Consider the following 17,293-nt stretch of genomic DNA (forward strand, 5'->3'; position numbering starts at 1 on the left):
TCTATGGTTATGGCTGCCTGTAAAGATGAAGGAAGGGGCCATGAGCCAAGGAAACCCTGTGGCCTCTAGAACCTGGAAGAGGCAGGAAAACAAACTCTCCAGAAGTCCATGCAGCCTTGATTTTTGACGGGTAACCCATGTTGGATTTCTAGCCTACAAAATTCTCAGATAATCCTTTTGTTCCCTGGTGACTCAGGAGTAAAGGATCTGCTCGCCAATGCAGAAGATGTGGGTTCGATCCCTGGGTCAGGAAGATCCCCTGGAGAAGGAAATAGCAGCCCACTTCAATATTTTTGCCTGGGAACTCCCATGGACAGAGGAGCCTGGTGGGCTACAGTCCATGGTGTTGCAAAGAGTTGGACACTACTCAGCGACTAAACGACAACAAAGTCTGCGATCATTTGTTACAGCAGCCATGGAAACTGACACCACCCGGCAGTGCCAGATGCATCTCAGGCATTGGTTAAAAATAAACTAAATTGAACGGGGCCTTCTCTCTAAGTTCTTTAAGGGCATGGACCACATCTTCTTGTCCACTGTAGACCCAGTAGCCACAATCACACTTAGAAAATAGTTGGAGGTCAGTGACTAGTTTGAGTGCATTTTGAAGGAAGGCACTATTTGAAGTGACTTTTCAAGAGTGGGTGGGAGTTGAGACTTCCCTGGCGGTCTAGTGGTTAAAACTGTCTTGTTCCACTGCAGGGATGTGGGTTTGATCCCTGGTGGGGGAACTAAGATCCAGCATGCCGCAGGGCATGGTCAAAAAAATGAATTAATTCTTTTTTAAAGGGTAAAAAAAAAAAAGAGTGGGTCAAAGTTTACTATGCTTGGAAATAGACTGAGGAGGGGCTCTGGAGATGTGGGAACTGCATGAGCCAAGACATCAACGTTCATGGTGTGTTTGGAGAAATAAATGATCCTCTGGCAGAAGACAGCATGCTCAAAGAGAATGAGTGGTAGCTAACCCAGGGCAGTGGTAGGGAACAGGCCAGAAAGGCCTTGGGTGGCATGCCCAGGAGTTTGAGTTGAGTCTTAATCATCACGGGGAGTCATGTATCCATTTCTTTTTGCATGGCACTAAAGGCCATGGGAGCTTGCACGCTCTCCAAGTTGGTTTCTTCATAATGTCCACTGGAAGCTTGTTTTTCCTGGAACCAGGATCCTTGCAATTCATGCAGATGTGTTGGGAGAAGGCCTGATCTTAGGGGCTTGGGTTCTTGGGCTGCGGGTCAAGTCTTGGACATCAGGAGTGGCCAGACAGAGGGAGCCAAGCATTCTGAGAAGCCGGGTGACTCCCGGGCTCCCTTGAGCTTCCTCCCAGCAGGAGCTGACGAGCTGTCAAGGTTTCCATCATAAATCCCACACTCCATGTGTTTGCAATGTGGTCACGGGGATGCACGTGGGATCGGGGCCCGGGTGTGAGGGCTTAGTTCTGGAGGCAATGCTTCCTCTCTTTTCCTGTGCCTTTTTGAGAGAGCTTATTTTGCTTTCGCAAAGTTACGGTGAGGAATAAAGGGGCAATAATGAGTTCCAGATGCTTTTATTTTTCTCCTTCTATAATTGGAAACAAAAATATAGCATGGCTTTTAAATTGAAAGTGCCAGAGAGGAATGATGCTTTTAGCTCTGGGGTTTGAGCTGTGATTTAGAGCCCAGCATGAGACTCTGGACGTCATCACCACACACCAGCTTGGCCACACGGCTCCCTGCAGACCCAGCTCCAGGCTTTATCTCAGAGCCTGAATGAGGTTCAACTGTGAGTCCTATTTTAAGAAACGCTAATGCACGGAACCCAAACTTGCAAAGCAGACAGATTTAGGCAGAGTGAGCAGCCACGCATTCAAAGGGTGATTGTCTCGCAGAAGGCCACTGCGCACGCCTCTTTTAATTCCATCTCCCTTAGTGCACCTAAAAGTTTCCCCGCACGTCGTTAATTTTGGGGGAAGGGGACAAAGAACCTTCCAGTCGAAGTTCCAAGTGTGAAGTGCCAAGTAAGGATCAACGAAAAAAAAAGAAAAAAAGAGACCAGATTCTTGAAGTGTAAAGTGATCTTAGAAAGAAAGAATGCTTGAATTACCACGGATTGTTTGTACAACATCTAAGTTTTCAGGAGATCTTGAAAGCCACCGTGGGAAGACCTGACTCTGAGCCATATGTGGAACTGGAATCCTTGTGTGTTAGACAAAGCGATCCTCCTAAAGGTGCAGGAGGAAACACCTGAGACCTTTTGGAAACTTTGTTTCTTCCTTTTTGGCCAATTGCTGTTGCAAAATGGAACCAGTGTGGAAAGTCAGATTTGGGTTTAGACTATGGGAAAGCACTTGGCCTCCACTATAAGACACAATAATAGCAGATTATGCTCTCTCCAGAGAGATCATTTTTAACACAAAGCAGATCCTAGGCCCCCACTCTAAAGCAGGCCAGGATGGAAAGATAAAGCGAAATAAATGGCCATTCCATCCTGACATGATTTGCACAGCACACTGGTACAAACAGGCATTCTGGACTCAGCACTGAGATCTAAGTCTTTTGTTTAGCAAACCAAATAGTTCAAGATCTCCTTTGATGCCAAAGCTCAGGTCAGTCTTGATGAGCAAATGAAACTAACTGATGTCACCCTCGTTTATCTCACTCTTGCTCTCTCACTGCCTTTATATTTTTTCAATCTATTATTATTATTACTCTGGTTGCAGTGGGTCTTTGTTGCTGTGGACGAGCTTTCTCTAGTTGGGCGAGCAGGGGCTCTTCTAGTAACGGTGCACAGGCTTCTCGCTGCGCTGGCTTCTCTCGCTGCAGAGCACAGGCTTGAGTTCAGTAGTTGCAGCCCTCAAGTTCCGTAGTTGTGGTCACGGGTTCTAGAGCGCGGACTCAGTAGTTGTGGTACGTGGACTGACTTGCCTTGTGGCATATGGGATCTTCCCAGACCAGGGATCGAACCCATGTCCCCTGCATTGGCGGGAGGATTCTTAATCACTGGACCACCGAGGAAGTCCTTCCCCTTGCCTTTTATGCAAGTAATTACTCCTCAGCTTCTTGAGCTGCCATCCACTGAGTACATACACTGTGCTGGTAGACTTCCAGATGTACACATTATTACTCCCGTTCTCCAGACCTTAAACTGATCAGCCAGTTCCAAAGCCTATAGTCGTTCCCTGCATTCTGACCTGTCTAATCATGAGTAGCTCACAATGTGGTCTAAAGAGATTGCTCAGAGGTTTTTAACCCTTTTGGAAATTTTACCGAGCTTGGGGGCTCTGTCCTGGGCTTACTGAGTAAGTGCCTCTGGGGTCAAAGTGCCTGCGTCTTTGAGCGAGGTGCACAGTGGTGCTACGAGCCACCGCAAGAGCATCTTAGGTGATGCGGGGCTTAGGGGGTGATTTGAGAGATGACCCCTTTTAGGGAGCCCTCTGCTCTGTGATGGGGCTTCCCAGTGGCTCAGACTGTAAAGAATCTGCCTGCAATGTAGGACACCCAAGTTTGGTCCCTGGGTCGGAAAGATCCCCGAGAAGGGAATGGCTACCCACTCCACTATTCTTGCCTGGAGAATTCCGTGGGCAGAGGAGCCTGGCGGGCTACAGTCCATGGGGTCGAAAAGAGTCGGATACGACTGAGCAACTAACACTTTCTGCTCTGTGATGGGTACTGAAGCCTGCCCATTGCCTCTCATATGGCCTGAGAAGTTATCCAGGGAGACTGAGGCAAAGGCATACTCCTCATTCCTGGCAGGTTCTCTGACCCTAGTCTAGCTCTTTCCTGACCTTCTGAGTAGACTGGGCAGTTCAGAAGGACACTTTGGGGGTCCATATCAGTCCCCCTTAGACCCTAGAGCCAGGTTTCTGTCCCTCCCCTCTGTCTCCTGCTCCTATTAGTTCTGAGCACCTGAGGAGGTCTCCTGAGAAGTTTTCCCCAGTTCCTATGGGAAAATTGCTAAGCCAGAGTTTAAAATATGGAGGAAAAAAGGAGAAAGCTTGAGAGGCACCCACTCCCCCCAGTGCAGGCCACCTGTCCCCAGAGATGCAGGGTGTTCTCAGCTCACCTTCTTCCAAACGGCTGGACCTTGGCCAGTTTCCCCATCTTCCCATTTTGTTGGTGTCTCCAGTCCACTGAGTATTTTCAAGGTCCCACCTCCAAGGGGAGGAACGGGAGGCAGAACCTCCAAGCTAACATAACTTTCTGCGGTTAGGGGATTCTTGAGGCTCTCACCCTCTAGACCACAGAAGCCAGGGACCGCTGGAGCTAAGCTTCTAAAAGCAGACATAAACTTACTCTTCCTCTCTAAGTAAACACATCAAGCCTAGGTCCTTTTAGAAGGAAATGAAATGTGTGATTTTCCAAAAAATATCTTTACAGGCATGATTGTCTTCTTGGAACTCAGCTTATGTAAATAATTAAGGGAGTGCTCCCTCAGCTCTTTATAAGTGTCCACTGCAACACTGATTTTACTGAGAGAGCTTGGAAACCATCTACATGGGCAATAAGAGAGGATTAAATCAATGAATCCCATCACTATGGAAAGCCATGATGTACATTCTACTCTGGATCATGGAAGGTTATTTATGATATTTTAAGTGCCAGAAGAAGGTCACAAAACAATATGGACACTATGATCTCATTTTTGCATCTGGAAAAATGCACACCAAACTATTACTAATCACTATCTCTGGGTGGGGAGTGGAGGTGGTTTTTATTCCCTCCTCCTTTGCGTGTCTGTATTTTCTCATGATAATACTGAAGAATGTGCGATCTTTGTTCAACGGGTACAAATCTAATGCTGCTGTTGAGTGAGGTCAGGCCTCTGAAAGCGAGGCAGAAAGAAGAGGGAACACAGGCCCCTACACAATCTCCAGCCCCAACTCCGCTTCCCAACCGCCACTGACGTCAACAGTCATGATGTGCATTACTTACCAGCAAGGTGTTCACATTTTTTCATTAACCAGAAGAGAAAACAGATACAACCAGACTCCACGGTAACCACATTCTGCCTGAGGTTGCCTTTGTGAAGTGCTAGTCTCTCAGTCATGTCCGACTCTTTGTGATCCCCTGGACTGTAGCCCACCAGACTCCTCTATCCATGGGATTCTTCAGGCAAGAATACTGGAATGGGTAGCCATCCCCTTCTCCAAGGGATCTTCCTGATCCAGGAAATGAACCCAGGTCTCCTGTAGGCAGATTCTTTACCTACTCGGGAAGCCCGAGGCTGCCTGTAAGAGTTGTAAACTTTCAACCCAAAGCGACCCAACCTCATAGACAGTTGAACTGAGAAATACACACTTCTCCTGTCAGGGTTGGCCAGGGGGCGCGGCTCCCAAGTTCGGAGCAATTGCGATAAGAGATGGTATCAGGCAGAGGGAGTTATAACATCACTTTCATTTCTGGTAAAACTGGGTTTGGACACCATGGTTAGTTCTCTTAGCCAAGTGGTTCTGAGACTCCTTTGCCCCAGCATGCAGTCAGACCAGGGCTGTTAGTGGCCACACGGAAGGGCTTCAGGAATCAACAGCATGTCTTGCCCCATGTGACTTTCAGCATCCCGGAGCTTCCTGCGGTCCAGCAGAGCCACCCAAAGATGGGGTCACCTGAGTTCTCCAGTAAAACACATCCATTGATCCCAACACCTCCCCAAGGGGAAGGTTAAGAAGGAAAGAGACCAGAGTGTTATGCTAAAGTAAAGGTCAGCAAACTACTCCCATGGGCAACATCTGCTCCCTGCTTGTTTTTATAAATAAACGATATTGGAACACAGCCACACATGTTCATTTGTGTATCATCTAAGGCTGCTGTCATGCTCCATCACCATAGCTGAGGATAGACTGAAACCGTACAGCCTGGAAAGCCAAATGCTGCTGACCTCTGCTCTACAGGATGTCTCATCAGGAAGACTAGAGAAGAGGGACATTTCTGGCTATTCTGGGACACACACTCTCCTCTCTCTGGCCCGTCCAGCTTGATTTCAAGTGCCAGTCCTCGAATATTAAGCTTCATCAAGATACATGCTCCCCAGTGTTTATGGCAGCACTATTACAATAACCAAGACATGCAAAGTGACCAGACACACGAATGGATAAAGATGAGGTGTCACACGTATATACACAGCAGAATATTACTCAGCCATAAAAAGGAATGAAATAATGTCTGTCAAACACTCGAATGGACCTAGAGATTATCACACCAAGTGAAGCAAGCCAGACAAAGATACATATCATGTGATATTGCTTATTTGTGCATGTGTGCTAAGTCTCTTCAGTCATGTCCAACTCTTTGTGACCCTATGGACTGTAGCCTTCCAAGCTCCTCTGTCTTTGGGGATTCTCCAGGCAGAATACTGGAGTGGGTTGCCATTCTCTCCTCCAGGGGATCTTCCTGACCCAGGCATCAAATCTGTGTCTCCTGTGGCTCCTGCATAGCAGGCAGATTCTTTACTGCTGAACCTCTGGGGAAGCCCATGACATTGGTTATATGTGGAATCTTAAAAAAAAAAAAGATACAAATGAAATAATTTATAGAACAGAAACAGACTCATAGATAAAACAAACTTATGGTTACCAAAGAGGAAATGGTGGGAGAGATAAATTAGAACTTTGGGATTAACGTATATATACTAATATATGTAACAGGTCAACAACAAGGACCTACCATATAGCACAGGGAACTGGACTAAATATCTTGTAATAAACTATAATTCAAGAGAATCTGAAAAAGCATACTGCTGCTGCTAAGTCACTTCAGTTGTATTCAACTCTGTGCGACCCCATAGATGGCAGCCCACCAGGCTCCCCCGTCCCTGGGATTCTCCGGGCAAGAACCCTGGAATGGGTTGCCATTTCCTTCTCCAATGCATGAAAGTGAAAAGTTAAAGTGAAGTCGCTCAGTCGTGTCCGACTCTTAGCGACCCCATGGACTGCAGCCCACCAGGCTCCTCCATCCATGGGATTTTCCAGGCAAGAGTACTGGAGTGGGGTGCCATTGCCTTCTCCGTGAAAAAGCATATGTCCATACATACGTATGTATATACCTGAATCACTGAATCGCTGTGTACCTGATACTAACACAACCTTGTAGGACAGAGATTCTTAGACTTGAACCCTAAGGCCTGTGAGGGCTGCCTTCCCTCTGACCCCCAACCCAATGCCCTTCTTCCTTTCTGTTTTTTTGTTGTTGTTCAGTCACTAAGTCGTGTCCAAGTCTTTGCCATTCCAGGGACTGCAGCACTCCAGGCTTCCCTGCCCTTCACTGTCTCCTGGAGCTTGCTCAAACTCCTGTCCATTGAGTCGGTGATGCCATGCAACCATGTCATCCTCAGTCGCCCCCTTCTTCTCCTGCCCTCAATGTACCCCAGCATCAGGGTCTTTTCCAGTGAGTTGGCTCTTCATATCAGGTGGCCAAAGTACTGGAGTTTCAGCATCAGCCTTTAGGTAATGCTTGAAAGCTTCCAAAGCCTCTGCATCCTGAAGTCCCTTCCTAAAGACTGTTCCTTGCAGCTGGAAAACTCCTTCCCCTATTGGAACCCAGATCTCTGTCTAAACCTCACTCCCTCACTCCACAAGAGACTGTTACTATGTCCTCACCTGCCACATGCCCTGTGCTCTTGCCCTCGTGGCAATGACACACACTGCAATGATATCTATGTGGTTATTTGCTTGCTGACCATCTCCTCCGCCATAAACTGCTGGAGCCACTAGAAGATGTCCCTTTGCTCCCTTTGCTCGTGTCTCTTTGCTCACTGTCACACCTCAGCACCTCTCTTATTGTTAGCATGTGTGTGTGTGTGCTCAGTTGCGCAGTCGTGTCTAACTCTTTGTGACCCCGTGGGCTGTAGCCTGCCAGCCTCCTCTGTCCAGGGGATTTCCCAGCCATGAAGACTAGAGTGGGGTGCCATTTCCTCTTCCAGGGGATCTTCCCGACCCAGGGATCAAACCCGTGTCTCCTGCATTGGCAGGTGGGTTCTTTACCACTGCACCACCTGGGGAGCCCTAGTGTCAGCATGTTCGGATCAGATCAGTCGCTCAGTCATGTCCGACTCTTTGCGACCCCATGAATCGCAGCATGCCAGGCCTCCCTGTCCATCACCAACTCCTGGAGTTCACTCAGACTCACGTCCATTGAGTCAGTGATGCCATCCAGCCATCTCATCCTCTGTCGTCCCCTTCTCCTCCTGCTCCCAATCCCTCCCAGCATCAGAGTCTTTTCCAGTGAGTCAACTCTTCACATGAGGTGGCCAAAGTACTGGAATTTCAGCTTTAGCATCATTCCTTCCAAAGAAATCCCAGAGCTGATCTCCTTCAGAATGGACTGGCTGGATCTCCTTGCAGTCCAAGGGACTCTCAAGAGTCTTCTCCAACACCACAGTTCAAAAGCATCAATTCTTCGGCGCTCAGCCTTCTTCACAGTCCAACTCTCACATCCATACATGACCACAGGAAAAACCATAGCCTTGACTAGACGAACCTCTGTTGGCAAAGTAATGTCTCTGCTTTTGAATATGCTATCTAGGTTGGTCATAACTTTCCTTCCAAGGAGTAAGCGTCTTTTAATTTTATGGCTGCAGTCACCATCTGTAGTGATTTTGGAGCCCAGAAAAATAAAGTCTGACACTGTTTCCACTGTTTCCCCATCTATTTCCCATGAAGTGATGGGACTGGATGCCATGATCTTCATTTAGCACTCCACAAATATTTGTCTGAAGATGACGAAACAGGACAGCCAGCCTCCGTGGAATCAGAGTTTGAGGATCCTAGTTCAGCCAGAATGGAGACTGTGCTAGTTTGCTGTGGCTGCTATAACAAACAACCATGGACTTGGTGACTTACAACAACAGAGGTTTTTTTTCTTGTTTTTCTGGAGGCCAAGAGTCTGAAATCAAGCTGTCAGCAGAGCCTGTGGAGGTTCCAGGGAAGAGTCTCTTCTGGCTTCTGGTGACTGCAGACTTTCCTTGGCTTGTGGCCACATCCCTCCCTTCTCTGTTTCCACCTCACACCACCATCTTCCCTTCTGTTGCGAATCCCCCTTCTTGTGGAAGTGTCTTATAAGGACACTTGCAATGGTGTTGAGGGCCCACCAGACAATCTCATCTCAAAATCCTTACTTAACTACATCTGCAAAGACCCTTTCCCCCAGTAAGGTCATATTGACAGGCTGGGAATCAGGACATGGACACACTTTCTGGTTGTGGGAGGGGAGGGGGAGCATTTCTACACACCATGGGGACATAAGACTAGATGTGATCCAACAGGAAAAAAGATCTGTCCAGGGAAATTCAGGATGAAAACCTCCGCAAACAAGAAGACAGAATAGATTTCAGTGACCATGGAGGGAGAAACATCCTTAAGATGCTTCCCACTGGGGTCAAAACAGATACCAGCATCCCTTCCCCATTTTTGCCTGTGCTCAGTCTGATTCTTTGAGACCCCTCTGGACTGTAGCCTGCTACGCTTCTCTGTCCATGGGACTTCCCAGCAAGGATACTAGAGAAGCTTGCCATTTCCTCCTCCATGGGATCTTCCCCGGCCAGGGATTGAACCTTGCATATCCTGCATTGGCAGCTGGGCTCTTTACCACTGAACCACTGAGGGAAGCCCCCATAGTATACTGATCTCAGCCTAAAGGCCAGCAAAGGTCACTCGCCCCAGAATTGGGCTCAGGGGAGAGCCAGTTTTTATCCCACTGAGATTCATTCATACCTGATGAGTCTGTGGCAAGGAACCACAACCACAGACTCACATTTGTTCCATAATGTTGGGAAAAAAAGCTTCAACTAAGATAGCCTCAGCTTCCCCAATGATCAATCAAGTTCTCTAGTCCCAAGGGAGCAACTGAGATGTTTTCCTGCCATTTTTCATGTGTCTTGGGACAATAGTATTAATAGAAAGCATTGTTATGTTCACCAAGCTAGTTCCTTGCAATGACTGAATCTTACTCTCAAGGCTGCTTCGAATAGCTGTTAACTCTCCAGTTGCCTTTAAAAATATCAACAAAAATTCACCCCCAGACTTCTCAATCACCACACACCCGTGTCTTTTCAGCTTTCAGGAAGTGTCTCCTTCAACTTTCCCTAAAGTGTACCAAGTTATTAGTTACCTTAAACCTCACTGAGAAACAGATCCTCTGTGATCAGGACTTAGAATATCTTTTAAAAGGTGTAGCTTCTGAAAACAATTGTGTTCAGTTGCTCAGTTGTGTCCAACTCCCTGAGACCCCATGGACTGCAGCATGCCAGGCTTTCCTATCCTTCACTATCTTCTCAAACTCATGTCCATTGAGTTGATGATGCCATCCAGCCATCTCATCCTCTGTCGTTCCCTTCTTCTCCTGCCCTCAATCTTTCCCAGCATCAGGGTCTTTTCCAATGAGACAGCTCTTCGCATCAGGTGGCCAGAGTATTAGAGCTTCAGCTCTGAAAACAATTAAAAGTATGCAAACACGGGGGCCTGCCTAGGAATAAACACTACTGTATTTTTAGAAGGCTGGGTCCTTTCATTTTTAGGTAATGAGTCTAATTTGATTTCTATAAACCCCAGTGGTCCTTCTGTGGTTTAATTTAGACGGGTGCTTCTAAGCTGCTTTCTGAAAGGGCAAGGCTTCTGGGTGTGCTATTTATGAGGAAGAATTGGGGTGAGGTTCCATTTTTGGCAGAGGGTAAAAATAAAGATTTTTCTCCTGAGTGGGCCTCTCTCAGAATCTGGCTAGGTCTACACTGGCACACGTGTACAGCATATGTCAGGCTCGCCTCCGAAGAGAGGCTATGAGTCAATCCGCCTGGCTCCGCTCTGGGGAGTTTTAAATCATGCTGCTTCTCCAAGATGTAAAGCGGTGTTTGATTTTCTGGGAGGGAGGTTATGGATATTTTTGCAGTAAAATATGAACAGCGAATACAGTCGATCCCCACCGTGAGGACTTAAGGAACGCAAACTAAAAGATGACCGTCAGATGATTTCTCTACCACAGGAAGCTTCTAGATCCTTTTCCTGTGGGCAGCAGGATGGTGGTCGCCCCATGAGAGGGTGAGATCATGCTTTCAATCTGCAAGCATCTTTGGAAGCCCTCCCGGGGCATTGGAGAAAGCACTGGGGTGGCGTAGGAAACAGTGAGCTGGGTGTCATAGTGCCTCTTTTAACGAAGTGAATCACTCAGCTTTTCCAAAATCACAGTCCTTGATGGTGAACTGGTTCACGATGACCAAACTCGAGTACAGAAGTGCCGTTTCAGCCATCACGCGCACCGAGGTCCTTTCTTCCCTCGTCACTGTATTTGAAGAGGGTCATTCTTGTCTGAGTTATACTTTGGAGACTCCAAGACTTTGCTGGAGATTTGGAGAGAATCTGGGAGTTAGAATTAAATCTGGTATCTGCTGGGACTCCACACCTCCAGGACACTCAAAGCCACTCAACCTCCTGGGCCCACCCTGGGAAGGTTTGCAATCTACCAGCTCCCAGGGTGCCAAGGTGCCAAAGCTCCAACCTGCTGTAGGGACTCAAAGGGGAAAGACAGAAATAAGTTGACCTGACCAGAGCCCAAACACAAAGGCAGGAGGCCTCCGTGGACATATCATGGACTGAATCCTCCCCCGGAGGCATGAAATCTCAGAGTCATGCTTACAGGGAGGGCAGAAGGAGATGCAGTCAAGGGCCCATGAAGACAGCACTGGAGGGGAGGCCAATGCTGGGGAGGATGGGGTGATGGCAAAGGTTGAAAAATTGAGAGAGACAGATGACGGGGAGGAGGAGAGGGAGAGGAAGGAGAGACAGGAGCCTCTTGCTGAGCCTGAGATAACTTCACTTCCCTGCACCCAGGGTACCAAAGGGGAATGAAGGATGTGTGTCGACAGGGCCTGGATGCATTGAAGAAATGCCTGTAAGTGGAAGCTTGGAGAGAGAGGAGGTGGGCTCTGGTTGCTGAGTGTGAATTCAGAGAGGAGGAGACTTCAGAGGACTTTCGCTGGCCCTGCACTGGTCCCCAGGGCCCCTGTGTGTGCCAGGAGCTTGAAGACAGGCAGGAAGAGAGTCTCAAAGCGGACAGATGTTAATGGACCCATTGGTCTTCAACACCAGCACCTCTGCTCTGTTGAGGGAAACCGTTTCACTCAGATGATTTTTGACAGAATCCTGCCATCTTCCCAGGGCTTTCTGGGGGGCTCCATGGTAAAGAATCTGCCTACCAATGCAGGAGACTTGGGAGACTCGGGTTAGATCCCTGGGTTGGGAAGATCTCCTGAAGAAGGAAGTGGCAAACCACTCCACTAATCTTGCCTAGAGATTCCCATGGACAGTGGAGCCTGGACACAACTGAGCACCCACGTATGCCATCTTCCCGCCAGGGCCCATTCTCATCCACCTTGCTCTCTACTCCAATCCTCACTAGAACTCCAAGCTCCTGCCTCCCTCCAAAAGAGATATTTCATAAAAAAAAAAAAATTGTCAGCTAAACGGGTAACTCCCTGAGTTACTCAGAGGCTGGACTGAGTGAGGCTCATCCTGCCTTGCCTCCATCCACAAGGTCCCCACCAGGGTCCCTCTTCTCTGCAGTCAGTGTTTCCCAACTCCATCCTTGAAGGGCCTCAACCACTCAGGCTCACATGGAATTTTCTGGATCACAGCACACAGACTGACAAAGCCTCAGGAGAGGTTCCTCCAAGCAGACACCTAGATGGATCCTGAGCCAGTTCCTCAATCTTTTTCTAGTCCAGCATATGTCGAGTCTGGTTAGGGTTCAAGCTGCCTTCCAGGTGACACTTTCCAGAGTGGTGGTCCTCCGACCCATCTCCCCCTTACCTCTTCTTTTTCTGGAACCTGCAGATGCTGCCTCTGTCAGAGTAGGCTTGGGGTCACGGGGAAATTCCCCCACTACCTGTGACTGGAACATCCTAAGGGGGAATGCCTGATGCTGGAAAAGATTAAAGGCCAAAAGAGAAGGGGATGGCAGAGGATGAGATGGTTGGATGGCATCACTAACTCTGTGGACATGAATTTGAGCAAACTCCAAGAGACAGTGGAGGACAGAGGAGCCTGGCATGCTGCAGTCCATGAGGGTCGCAGTCAGACACAGCTGAGCGACTGAACAGCAACAAGAGGGGTGGTATTTCTGGACCAGGCCCTTTACTCTGTTCTGGGCCAGTCAGGGGAGTGGGTGCTGCTTTTTGACTAGACTGGCCAGCTGAGGATTTAGGGGGACAGGAGAATCATCTGCAAAAATCCCCCAGTGAAACACTGGCTGTGTTTGCACACAGCTTCCCATAAAGATGGCTGCATCTTTTTAAGACAAGAAGCCGCTAATCCTCTTTTCTGACAAGACAGTTCAGTTCAGTTCAATTCAGTCGCTCAGTCGTGTCTGACTCTTTGCGATCCCATGAATCGAAGCACGCCAGGCCTCCCTGTCCATCACCAACTCCCGGAGTTCACTCAGACTCACGTCCATCGAGTCAGTGATGCCATCCAGCCATCTCATCCTCTGTCGTCCCCTTCTCCTCCTGCCCCCAATCCCTCCCAGCATCAGAGTCTTTTCCAATGAGTCAACTCTTCACATGAGGTGGCCAAAGTACTGAGTTTCAGCTCTAGCATCATTCCTTCCAAAGAAATCCCAGAGCTGATCTTCAGAATGGACTGGTTGGATCTCCTTGCAGTCCAAGGGACTCTCAAGAGTCTTCTCCAACACCACAGTTCAAAAGCATCAATTCTTCGGCGCTCAGCTTTCTTCACAGTCCAACTTTCACATCCATACATGACCACAGGAAAAACCATAGCCTTGACTAGATGGACCTTTGTTGGCAAAGTAATGTCTCTGGCTTTTCAATACGCTATCTAGGTTGGTCATAACTTTCCTTCCAAGGAGTAAGTGTCTTTTAATTTCATGGCTGCAGTCACCATCTGCAGTGATTTTGGAGCCCAGAAAAATAAAGTCTGATGCTGTTTCCACTGTTTCCCCATCTATTTCCCATGAAGTGATGGGACCAGATGCCATGATCTTCATTTTCTGAATGTTGAGTTTTAAGCCAACTTTGCACTCTCCTCTTTCACCTTCATCAAGAGGCTTTTTAGCTCCTCTTTCTGCCATAAGGGGTGGTGTCATCTGCATATCTGAGGTTATTGATATTTCTCCCGGAAATCTTGATTCCAGCTTGTGTTTCTTCCAGCCTAGCATTTCTCATGATGTACTCTGCATATAAGTTAAATAAGCAGGGTGACAATATACAGCCTTGAAGTCCTCCTTTTCCTATTTGGAACCACTCTGTTGTTCCATGTCCAGTTCTAACTGTTGCTTCCTGACCTGCATACAAATTTCTCAAGAGGCAGGTCAGGTGGTCTGGTATTCCCTTCTTTTTCAGAATTTTCCACAATTTATTGTGATCCACACAGTCAAAGGCTTTGGCATAGTCAATAAAGCAGAAATAGATGTTTTTCTGGAACTCTCTTGCTTTTTGGATGATCCAGCGGATGTTGGCAATTTGATCTCTGGTTCCTCTGCCTTTTCTAAAACCAGCTTGAACAACTGGAAGTTCACGGTTCACATATTGCTAAAGCCTGGCTTGGAGAATTTTGAGCATTACTTTACTAGTATGTGAGATGAGTGCAATTGTGCAGTAGTTTGAGCATTCTTTGGCATTGCCTTTCTTTGGGATTGGAATAAAAACTGACCCTTTCCAGTCCTGTGGCCACTGCTGAGTTTTCCAAATTTGCTGGCTTATTGAGTGCAGCACTTTCACAGCATCATCTTTCAGGATTTGAAATAGCTCAACTGGAATTCCATCACCTCCACTAACTTTGTTTGTAGTGATGCTTTCTAAGGCCCACTTGACTTCATATTCCAGGATGTCTGGCTGTAGGTGAGTGATCACACCATCGTGATTATCTGGGTAGTGAAGATCTTTTTGTACAGTTCCTTTGTGTATTCTTGCCACCTCTTCTTAATATCTTCTGTTTCTGTTAGGTCCATACCGTTTCTGTCCTTTATCGAGCTCATCTTTGCATGAAATGTTCCCTTGGTATCTCTAATTTTCTTGAAGAGATCTCTAGTCTTTCTCATTCTGTTGTTTTCCTCTATTTCTTTGTATTGATTGCTGAGGAAGGCTTTCTTATCTCTTCTCGCTATTCTTTGGAACTCTGCATTCCGATGCTTGTATCTTTCCTTTCCTCCTTTGCTTTTCACTTCTCTTCTTTTCACAGCTATTTGTAAGGCCTCCCCAGACAGCCATTTTGCTTTTTTTGCATTTCTTTTCCATGGGGATGGTCTTGATCCCTGTCTCCTGTACAATGTCATGAACCTCATTCCATAGTTCATCAGGCACTCTATCTATCAGATCTAGGCCCTTAAATCTATTTCTCACTTCCACTGTATAATCATAAGGGATTTGACTTATGTCATACCTGAATGGTCTAGTGGTTTTCCCTACTTTCTTCAATTTAAGTCTGAATTTGGCAATAAGGAGTTCATGATCTGAGCCACAGTCAGCTCCTGGTCTTGTTTTTGTTGACTGTATAGAGCTTCTCCATCTTTGGCTGCAAAGAATATAATCAGTCTGATTTTGGTGTTGACCATCTGGTGATGTCCATGTGTAGAGTCTTCTCTTGTGTTGTTGGAAGAGGGTGTTTGCTATGACCAGTGCATTTTCTTAGCAAAACTCTATTAGTCTTCGCCCTGCTTCATTCCGTATTCCAAGGCCAAATTTGCCTGTTACTCCAGGTGTTTCTTGACTTCCTACTTTTTCATTCCAGTCCCCTATAATGAAAAGGACATCTTTTTTGGGTGTTGGTTCTAAAAGATCTTGTAGGTCTTCACAGAACCATTCAACTTCAGCTTCTTCAGCGTTACTGGTTGGGGCATAGACTCAGATTACTGTGATATTGAATGGTTTGCCTTGGAAATGAACAGAGATCATTCCATCATTTTTGAGATTGCATCCAAGTACTGCATTTTGAACTCTTTTGTTGACCACGATGGGTACTCCATTTCTTCTAAAGGATTCTTGCCCACAGTAGTAGATATAATGGTCATCTGAGTTAAATTCACCCATTCCAGTCCATCTTAGTTCGTTGATTCCTAGAATGTTGATGTTCACTCTTGCCATCTCCTGTTTGACTACTTCCAATTTGCCTTGATTCATGGACCTGACATTCCAGGTTCCTATACAATATTGCTCTTTACAGCATCGGACTTTGCTTCTATAACCAGTCACATCCACAACTGGGTATTGTTTTTGTTTTGGCTCCATCCCTTCACCACAGCCTTGTCTAACTCAATGAAACTAAGCCAAGATGGGCGGGTCATGGTGGAGAGGTCTGACAGAATGTGGTCCACTGACAAGACATTACATATCAAAATAGAAAGAAAAGAAAACCGACGGAAAACCAGGCTCACCACATCTGTCCTTCCTTCACCTGTGCCACTGGGGACCCAGCCCGCACGGCCTGTGCTTGGCAGGTCTCGAGCAGATGCCTCTGTCGGTCTCCTCTTGCTTTGTCTCACTAAGAAAGTCTGAGTGCCTTGGTCTGCCTCTTTGCCTGGTGGCCAGGCTCCTCTTTCTGGGAGAATCTGGAATAGTCTACCTCTTAAAGCAAATTCTTCCCTGAGAAAGCACAGCTTATTCAAGGAAAATGCCCAGACAAGGAAGTCAGACATTTAGGTGAATCTTTGTTTAGCTCTGTGTTCTTCATCAGAGTGAAGTGAAGTGATTTCATCTCTCTAAACTTAATTTTCCTTATTTGTATAGAGGTCAAACATAGATTCGTTGAGTGCTAACTGTGACCTTGGGCTAGTTACTTCTCTGGACCTTAGTTTTTTTTGATCAGTGAAATGGATAAACATTGACGTCTATTTCAAGGTTGTTGCTGATACCGAATTGCTGTGTGTAAGGGGTGACTCAGGTAGTAAAGAATCTGCCTGTAATGCAGGAGACCTGGGTTTGATCCCTGGGTTGGGAAGATGCCCTGGAGACAGGAATGGCTACCCACTCCAGTATTTTTCCTGGAGAATTCCATGGACAGAGGAGCCTGGTGGGCTACAGCCCATGGGGTTCCAAAGAGTCAGACACGCCTTAAGCAACTTAACATGCACGCATGCCTAGTGTGGCTGATTAAATATGGCCTAAAGCTTTGCAGCTCAATAAGTAGAATCTGTCCACCTTTTGAAACTGGGCTGGCCTTGTGCTTTTCTTTGACTAAGAAGATGCCAAGTGACCTTGTCTGACTTCCAGAACCAGCACATTGCCCTGAGGATATCAGGAGAGGAATCTGGTCTAACCAGCTGGGAGACAAGGGGCCGTGGGGTGAACTGAGGTGAAGCTCGTACTGAATCCTTCTAACAATACA

The sequence above is a fragment of the Bos mutus genome, chromosome 1, assembly GCF_027580195.1.
Source record: "Bos mutus isolate GX-2022 chromosome 1, NWIPB_WYAK_1.1, whole genome shotgun sequence".
Lineage (NCBI taxonomy): Eukaryota > Metazoa > Chordata > Mammalia > Artiodactyla > Bovidae > Bos > Bos mutus.